Genomic DNA, 10,474 nt, shown 5'->3' with positions numbered 1-10,474 from the left:
CCAATAGTAATCCTCATAACTCTCTTCAGAGTTCAAATCAAGGCTATTTCAGGTCATGGGAATGGTAACTTGTGAAGCTTCCAAATGGGACTAGAATTGCCTAATTCAGAGACCGTTCGATATCCCAAAGCACGTTGGAACACTTCGATCGTCATTTGTCAATATGGAAATTTAATCTTTCCAAATCGCGCCATACAATGGAGAAGCCCATAACTCCATCATTTGATGTCAGATTGGGTTGATTTTTGGTTATCTGAAAGGTCCTTTAGTGCTCTTTCATTCCTGACTGGAATCGTTCTATTCCGAGACGATTTGGACATCCATAAGTGGTATCGCAGTCATCGGTCCTGAATGTTTCCTTCATCTCCTTGTCCAATAGTAACCCTCATAACTCTCTTTTTAGAGTTTGAATTTGGACTACCAGCTCATTGGAGTGGTAACTTGTCAAGCTTCCAAATGGGACCAAAATTGCCTAATTCAAAGGCCGTTCGATATCCCAAAAGCATGTTGGAACTCTTCGATCGTCATTTTTCATTATGGATTGTTAATCTTTCAAAATGGCGTGATCCAACAAAGACGCTCATAACTCCATCGTTTGATGTCAGATTGGGTCGATTTTTGGTCATCCTAAAAGTAATTTAGTCCTCTTTCATTCCTGACTGGAATCATCATATTCTGAGACCATTTGGGCCACTGTAAGTGGGATCGCAGTTGTCGGTCATAAACGTTTCCTTCATCTATTTGTCTGATAGTAACCCTCATAAATCTCTCTTCAGAGTTCGAATTTGGACTATTTCCAGCTCATTGGAATGTTAACTTAACAAGCTTCCAAATGGGACCAGAATTGCCTAATTTAGAGACAGTTCGATATCCCAAAAGCACGTTGGAACTCTTCGATCGTCATTTTTCAATATAGATTGTTAATCATTCCAAATCGCGCGATCCAATGGAGACGCCCATAACTCCATCATTTGATGTCGGATTGGGTCAATTCTTGGTCATCTAAAAAGTACTTTAGTGCTCTTTCATTCCTAACTGGAATCATCGTATTTCGAGACCATTTGGGCGTCCGTAAGTGGGAACGCAGTCGTCGGTCCTGAATGTTTCCCTCATCTCCTTATCCAATAGTAACCCTCATAACTCTCTCTTCAGAGTTTGAATTTATACTATTTCAGCTCATTGGAATGTTAACTTGTCAAGCTTCCAAATGGGACCATATTTGCCTAATTTAGAGACTGTTCGATATCCCAAAAGAACGTTGGAACTCTTCGATCGTCATTTTTCAATATGGATTGTTAATCTTTCCAAATCGTGAAATCCAACAAAGACGCCCTTAACTCCATCGTTTGATGTCGGATTGGGTTGATTTTTGTTAATTTGAAAGGTACTTTAGTGCTCTTTCATTTCTGACTTGAATCGTCCTATTCCGAGACCAATTGTGCACCCATAATTGGGATCGCAGTCGTCGGTCCTGAATTTTTCCATCATCTCCTTGTCCAATAATAACCCTCATAACTCTCTCTTCAAAGTTCGAATTTGGATTATTTCCAGCTCATTGGAATGGAAACTTGTCAAACTTCTAAATGGGATGAGAATTTCCTAATATAGAGACCGTTCGATATCCCGAAGCATGTTGGAACTCTTCGATCATCATTTTTCAATATGGATAGTTAATCTTTCCAAATCACGCGATCTAATGGAGACGCCCATAACTCCATCGTTTGATGTCGGATTGGGTCGATTTTTTGTAATCTGAAAGGTACTTTAGTGCTCTTTCATTTCTGATTAGAATTGTTATATTCCGAATCCACTTGGGCATCCATAAGTGGGATCACAATCGTCAGTCCTAAATGTTTCCGTCATCTGCTTGTCCTATAGTAACCCTCATAACTCTCTCTTTACAGTTCGAATTTAGACTATTTCTAGCTCATTGGAATGGTAACTTGTCAAGCTTCCAAATGGGACTAGAATTGCCTAATTCAGAGACCGTTCGATATCCCAAAGCACGTTGCAACTCTTCAATCGTCATTTTTCAATATGGATTCTTAATCTTTCCAAATCACGCGATCCAATGGAGACGCCCATAACTCCATCGTTTGATGTCAGATTGGGTCGATTTTTGGTCATCTAAAGGTACTTTAGTGCTCGTTCATTCCTGATTGGAATCGTCGTTTTTCGAGACCCTTTGTGCATCCGCAAGTGGGATCACAGTCGTCGGTCCTCTATGGTTCCTTCATCTCCCTGTCCAATTGTAACCCTTATAAATCTCTTCAGATGTCGAATTTAGACTATTTCATGTCATTAGAATGGTAACTAGTCAAGCTTGCAAATGGGACCAGAATTGCCTAATTCAAAGGCCGTTCGATATCCTAAAAGCACGTTGCAACTCTTCAATCGTCATTTTTCAATATGGATTGTTAATCTTTCCAAATCGCGTGATCCAATGAAGGTGCCCATAATCCATCGTTTGATGTCAGATTGGGTCAATTTTTGGTCATTTAAAAGGTACTTTAGTCCTCTTTCATTCCTAACAGGAATCGTCGTATTCCGAGACCATTTGCCCAACCATGAGTGAGATCACAATCGTCGGTCCTAAATGTTTCCTTCATCTACTTGTCTGATAGTAACCCATATAACCCTCTCTTCAGAGTTCGAATTTGGACTATTTGTAGTTCATTGCAATGGTAACTTATCAAGCTTCCAAATGCTTAATTTAAAGACAATACGATATCCCAAAAGCACGTTGGAACTCTACGATCATCATTTATCAAATGGATTGTTAATCTTTCCAAATCACACGATCCAACGAAGATGCCCATAACTCCATTTGATGTCAGATTGGGTCAATTTTTGGTCATCTGAAAGGTACATTAGTGCTCTTTCATTCTAGACTTGATTCGTCGTATTCCGAGACCATTTGCGCATCCAAAAGTGGGATCGCAGTCGTCGGTCCTGAATTTTTCCTTCATCTCCTTGTCTAATAGTGAACCTCATAACTCTCTCTTCGGAGTTTGAATTTAGCCTATTTCAGCTCATTGGAATGGTAACTTGTCAAGCTTCCAAAAGGGACCAGAATTGCCTAATTCAAAGGCCGTTCGATATCCCAAAAGCACGTTGGAACTCTTGATCGTCATTTTCAATATGGATTGTTAATCTTTCCAAATCGCGATCAATGAGACGCCCATAACTCCATCATTTGATGTCGGATTGGGTCAATTTTTGGTCATCGAAGGTACTTTAGTGCTCTTTCATTCTGACGGGAATCTATTCTTAGACCATTTGTGCATCCGTAAGTGGGATCGCGATTCGTCGGTCTGAATGTTTCCTTCATCTCCTTGTCCATAGTAACCCTCATAACTCTCTCTTGAGTTGAATTTAGACTATTTTAGCTCATTGGAATGGTAACTTGTCAAGCTTCCAAATGGGACCAAAATTGCCTAATTCAGAGACCATTCGATATCCCAAAAGCACATTGGAACTCTTCGATCGTCATTTTTCAATATGGATTGTTAATCTTTCCAAATCGCGGAATCTAATGGAGACACCATAACTCCATCCTTTGATGTCGGATTGGGTTGATTTTTGGTAATCTAAAATGTACTTTAGTGCTCTTTCATTCCTGACTAGAATTGTCCTAATGCGTGACCATTAAGGCTTCTATAAGTGGGATTGCAGACGTCGGTCCTGAATGTTTCCTTCATCTCCTTGTCTGATAGTAACCCTTATAATCTCTTTAGAGTTGAATTTGGACTATTTCCATCATTGGAATGGTAACTTGTCAAGCTTCCAAATGGGACCAGAATTGCCTAATTGAAAGGCTGTTCGATATCCCAAAAGCACGTTGGAACTCTTCGATCGTCATTTTTCAATATGGATTGTTAATCTTCCCAAATCGCGCAATACAACGAAGACGCCCATAACTCCATCGTTTGATGTTGGATTGGGTTGATTTTTTATAATCTGAAAGGTACTTTAGTGCTCTTTCATTCTTGACTAGAATGGTCTTATTGCGTGGCTATTAGGGCTCCATAAGTGGGATCAGTGTCATCGGTCCTGAATGTTTCCTTCATCTCCTTGTCCGATAGTAACCCTCATAACTCTCTCTTCAGAGTTCAAATTTGGACTATTTCCAGCTCATTGGAATGTTAACTTGTCAAGCTTCCAAATGGGATGAAAACGACCTAATTCAAAGGCCGTTCGATATCCCAAAAGCACATTGGAATTCTTCAATCGTCATTTTTCAATATGGATTGTTAATCTTTCCAAATCGCGTGATCCAATGAAGACGCCCATAACTCCCTCATTTGATGTCAGCTTGGGTCAATTTTTGGTCATCTGAATGGTACTTTAGTCCTCTTTCATTCCTAACTGGAGTCGTTGTATTCCGAGACCATTTGGGCCACCGTAAGTGGTATCCTAGTCGTCGATCCTAAATGTTTCCTTCATCTATTTGTCCGATAGTAACCCTCATAAATCTCTCTTCAGAGTTCGAATTTAGACCAGCTCATTGGAATGTTAACTTAACAAGCTTCCAAATGGGACTAGAATTGCATAATTTAGAGACAGTTCGATATCCTAAAAGCACATTGGAACTCTTCGATCGTCATTTTTCAATATAGATTGTTAATCATTCCAAATCGTGTGATCCAATGGAGATGGCCATAACTCCATCGTTTGATATCGGATTAAGTCGATTTTTGGTCATCTGAAAGGTACTTTAGTGCTCTTTCATTCTTGACTAGAATCGTCATATTCCGAGACCATTTGGGCATCCGTAAGTGGGATTGCAGTCATCGGTCCTAAATGTTTCCTTCATCACCTTGTCCTATAGTAACCCTCATAACTCTCTCTTCACACTTCAAATTTAGACTATTTCCAGCTCATTGGAATGGTAACTTGTCAAGCTCCCAAATGGGACCAGAATTGCCTAATTTAGAGACCGTTTGATATCCCAAAAGCACGTTGGAACTCTTTGATCGTCATTTTTAATATGGATTGTTAATCTTTCCAAATCGTGTGATCCAACGGAGACGCCCATAACTCCATCATTTGATGTTAGATTGGATTGATTTTTGGTCATCTGAAAGGTACTTTAGTGCTCTTTCATTCCTTATTTGAATCGTCATATTCCGAGACCATTTACTCATCCGTAAGTAGGATCGCAGTCATCGGTCCTGAATGTTTCTTTCATCTCCTTCTCCAACAGTAACCCTCATAACTCTCTCTTCAGTGGTCGAATTTTTACTATTTCAGGTCATTGGAATGGTAACATATCAAGCTTCTAAATGGGACCAGAATTGCCTAATTTAAAGGTTGTTTGATATCCCAAAAGCACGTTGGAACTCTTCAATCATCATTTTTCAATATGGATTGTTAATCTTTCTAAATCGCGTGATCCAACGAAAATGCCCACATCTTTTGATATCGGATTGGGTCAATTTTTAGTCATCTTAAAGGTACTTTAGTCCTCTTTCATTCCTCACTGGAATCGTCGTATTCCGAGACCATTTGGGAATCCGTAAGTGGGATCGCTGTCGTCGGTCCCAAATGTTTCCATCATCTACTTGTCCGATAGTAACCCTCATAACTCTCTCTTTAGAGTTCGAATTTGGACTATTTCCAGCTCATTGGAATGGTAACTTATCAAGCTTCCAAATGGGACCAGTATTACCAATTTAGAGACAATTCGATATCCTAAAAGCACATTGGAACTCTTCGATTGTCATTTTCAATATGGATTGTTAATCTTTCCAAATCATGCGATCCAACGGAGATGCCCATCACTCCATCGTTTGATGTCAGATTGGGTTGATTTTTGGTCATATGGAAGGTAATTTATTGCTCTGTAATTTGTGACTGGAATCGTCCTCTTCCGAGACCATTTGGGCATCCGTAAGTGCGATCGCAATCATCTGTACAGAATGTTTCCTTCATCTCATTGTTCAATAGTTAACCCTCATTACTCTCTCTTTAGAGGTCAAATTTAAACTATTTCAGGTCATTGAAATGGTAACTTGTCAAGCTTCCAAATAGGACCAGAATTGCCTATTTCACAGACCATTCGATATCCCAAAAGCACGTTGGAACTCTTCGATCGTCATTTTTCAATATGGATTGTTAATCTTTCCAAATCGCGCGATCCAACGGAGACGCCCATAACTCCATCGTTTGATGTCGGATTGGGTCAATTTTTGGTCATCTGAAAGGTACTTTAGTGCTCTTTCATTCTGGACTGGAATCATTGTATTCCGTGACCATTTGTGCATCCATAAGTGGGATTGCAGTCGTCGATCCTGAATGTTTCCTTCATCTCCTTGTACTAACTCTCTCTTCAGAGTTCAAATTTAAACTATTTCTAGCTCATTGGATTCGTAACTTATCAAGCTTCCAAATGGGACCTGAATTGACTAATTCAAACTCCGTTCGATATCCCAAATGCACGTTGGAACTCTTCAATCATTATTTTTCAATATGGATTTTTAATCTTTCCAAATCGCGTGATCCAACGAAAACGCCCATAAGTCCATCATTTGATGTTGGATTGGGTCGATTTTTGGTCATCTTAAAGGTACTTTTTCTTTCATTCCAAACTAGAATCGTTATATTCCGAGACCATTTGGGCAACCATAAGTGGGATCGCAGTCGTCGGTCCTAAATGTTTCCTTCATCTACTTGTCCGATAGTAACCCTCATAACTCTCTCTTCAGAGTTCGAATTTGGATTATTTCTAGCTCATTGGAATGGTAACTTATAAAGCTTCCAAATGGGAACAGAATTGCCTAATTTAGAGAAAGTTCGATATCCCAGAAGCACGTTGAAACTCTTCGATCGTCATTTTTCTATTTGGATTGTTAATCTTTGCAAATCGCACGATACAATGGAGACGCCCATAACTCCATCATTTGATGTCGAATTGGGTCAATTTTTGGTCATGAGAAAGGTACTTTAGTGCTCTTTCATTCCGGACGGGAATTGTCGTATTCCGAGACCATTTGCGCATCCGTAAGTGGGATCGCAGTTGTCGGTCCTCTGTGTTTCCTTTATCTCCTTGTCCAATAGTAACCCACATAAATCTGTTCAATGTTTGAATTTAGACTATTTCAGGTCATCAAAATGGTAACTTGACAAGCTTCCAAATGGGACTAGAATTGCCTAATTCAGAGACCGTTCGATATCCCAAAAGCATGTTGGAACTCTTCAATCGTCATTTTTCAAAATGGATTGTTAATCTTTCCAAATCGCGTGATCCAACGGAGATGCCCATAACTCCATCGTTTGATGTCGGATTGGGTCGATTTTTGGTCATCTGAAAGGTCCTTTAGTGCTCTTTCATTCCTAAGTTGAATCGTCATATACCGAGACCATTTGCGCATCCATAAGTAGGATCGCAGTCGTCGGTCCTGAATGTTTCCTTTATCTCCTCGTCCGATAGTAACCTCATAACCCTCTCTTCAGAGTTTGAATTTAGACTATTTCCAACCCATTGGAATGGTAACCTGTCAAGATTCCAAATGGGACCAAAATTGCCTAATTCAGAGACCATTCGATATCCCCAAAGCACGTTGGAACTCTTCGATCGTCATTTTTCAATGTGGGTTGTTAATCTTTCCAAATCGCGCACTCCAATGGAGCCGCCCATAAGTCCATCGTTTGATGTCGGATTGGGTTGATTTTTGGTAATCTGAAACATACTTTAGTGCTCTTTCATTCCTGACTAGAATTGTCCTATTGCGTGACCATTAGGGCATCCATAAGTGGGATCGCAGACGTCGGTCCTGAATGTTTCCTTCATCTCCTTGTCCGATAGTAACCCTCATAACTCTCTCTTCAGAGTTTGAATTTAGACTATTTCTAGCTCATTGGAATGGTAACTTGTGAAGCTTCCAAATGGGACCAGAATTGCCTAATTCAGAGACCGTTCGATATCCCAAAAGCATGTTGGAACTCTTCAATTGTCATTTTTCGGATTTGGTTGTTAATCATAGCGAATCACGTGATCCAACGGAGATGCCCATAACTCCATCGTTTGATGTCGGATTGGGTCGACTTTTGGTCATCTGAAAGGTCCTTTAGTGCTCTTCATTCCTAATTTGAATCGTCCTATACCGAGACCATTTGTGTATCCATAAGTAGGATCGCAGTCGTCGTTGGTCCTGAATGTTTCCTTTATCTCCTCGTCCGATAGTAACCCCACCAACCTCTCTTGGTTTTGAATTTTGAATCCGACATCAAACGATGGAGTTGTGGGCGTCTCCGTTGGATAATGGGATTTGGAACGATTAACTATCCATATTGAAAAATGATGATCGAAGAGTTCCAATGCTCTTTAGAATCGAACGGTCTCGAATTAGGCAATTATGGTCCCATTTGGAGCTTGACAAGTTACCATTCCAATGACAAAAAATAGTCTATTGAACTCTAAAGAGAGATTTATAAGGGTTACAATTGGACAAGGAGATGAAGGAAACATTCAGGACCCACGTGCGATCCCACTTATGATGCCCAAATGGTCTCGGAATACGAAAGTCAGGAATGAACAAGCACTAAAGTACCTTTTAGATGACCAAAAATTGACCCAATCCGACATCAAACGATGAAGTTATGGGCATCTCCATTGGATCGCATGATTTGGAAAGATTAACATCCATATTGAACAATGACGATCGAAGAGTTCCAACGTGCTTTGAGATATCAAACGGTCTCTGTATTAGGAAATTCTAGTCCCATTTGGAAGCTTGACAAGTTACCATTCTAATGAGCTGGAAATAGTTAAAATTCGAACTCTGAAGAGAGAGTTATGAGGGTTACTATCGGACAAGGAGATGAAGGAAACATTTAGGACCGATCCCACTTATGGATGCCCAAATATTCTTGAAATAATGGCAGTCAGAAATGAAAGACACTAAAGTACCTTTCGATGACCAAAAATCACCCAATCCGACATCAAAGATGGAGTTATAGGCATCTCATCGCGGAATTTGGAAAGATTAACAATCCATATTGAAAAATGATGATGAAGAGTTCCAACGTGCTTTTGAGATATCGAACGGTCTCGAATTAGGCAATTCTTGTCCAATTTGGAAGCTTGACAAGTTACCATTCCAATGAGGTCAAAATAGTCTAAATTCGACAAGAGAGAGTTATGAGGGTTAATATCGGACAAGGAGATGAAGGAAACATTCAGGACCGACCACTGCGATCCCACTTATGGATGAATACGATACGATTCCCATCAGAATGAAAGAGCACTAAAGGACCTTTCAGATGACCAACAACCCAATTCGACATCAAACAATGGAGTTATGGGCATCTCCATTAATGCGATTTGAAAGATTAACAATCCATATTGAAAAATGATGAGCAAAGAGTTCCAATGTACTTTTGGGATATCGAACGGCCTTTCAATTAGGTAATTCTAGTCCCATTTGGAAGCTTGACAAGTTAACTTTCCAATGAGCCGGAAATAGTCCAAATTTGAACTCTGAAAAGAGAGTTATGAGGGTTACTATTGGACAAGGAGATGAAGGAAACATTCAGGACCGACTACTGCGATCCAACTTACGAATACCCAAATGGTCTAGGAATACGATGATTCTAGTCAGGAATGAAAGAGCACTAAAGTACCTTTCAGATGACCAAAAATTGACCAAATCCGACATCAAACGATGGAGTTGTGGGCATCTCCGTTGGATAATGCTATTTGGAAAGATTAACTATCCATATTGAAAAATGATGATCGAAGAGTTCCAGCGTGCTTTTGGGATATCGAACGGTCCCTGAATTAGGCAATTCTAGTCCCATTTGGAAGCTTGACAAGTTACCAATCCAATGAGCTGGAAATAGTCTAAATTTGAACTCTAAAGAGTGAGAGTTATGAGGGTTACTATAGGACATGGAGATGATGGAAACATTCAGGACCGACGACTGCGATCCCACTTATGAATGCCCAAATGGATTCGGAATACGACGATTCTAATCAGAAATGAAAGAGCACTAAAGTACCTTTCAGATGACCAAAAATCGACCAAATCCGACATCAAATGATGGAGTTGTGGGCGTCTCCGTTGGATAATGCGATTTGGAAAGATTAACTATCCATATTGAAAAATGATGATCGAAGAGTTCCAGCGTGCTTTTGGGATATCGAACGGTTTCTGAATTTGGCAATTCTAGTCCCATTTGGAAGCTTAACAAGTTACCAATCCAATGAGCTAGAAATAGCCTAAATTCGAACTTTAAAGAGCGAGAGTTATGAGGGTTATTATTGGACAAGGAGATGAAGGAAACATTCAGGACCAACGACTGTGATCCCACTTATAGATGCCCAAATGGTCTCAAAACATGACGATTCCATTTAGGAATGAAAGAGCACTAAAGTACCTTTCAAATGACCGAAAATCAACCCAATCCGACATCAAATGATGAAGTCATGGGCGTCTCCGTTAAATCATGTGATTTGGAAAGATTAATAGTC

The sequence above is a fragment of the Magnolia sinica genome, chromosome 11 (assembly GCF_029962835.1).
Source record: "Magnolia sinica isolate HGM2019 chromosome 11, MsV1, whole genome shotgun sequence".
Lineage (NCBI taxonomy): Eukaryota > Viridiplantae > Streptophyta > Magnoliopsida > Magnoliales > Magnoliaceae > Magnolia > Magnolia sinica.
Note: the sequence above shows the minus strand (reverse complement) of the source record.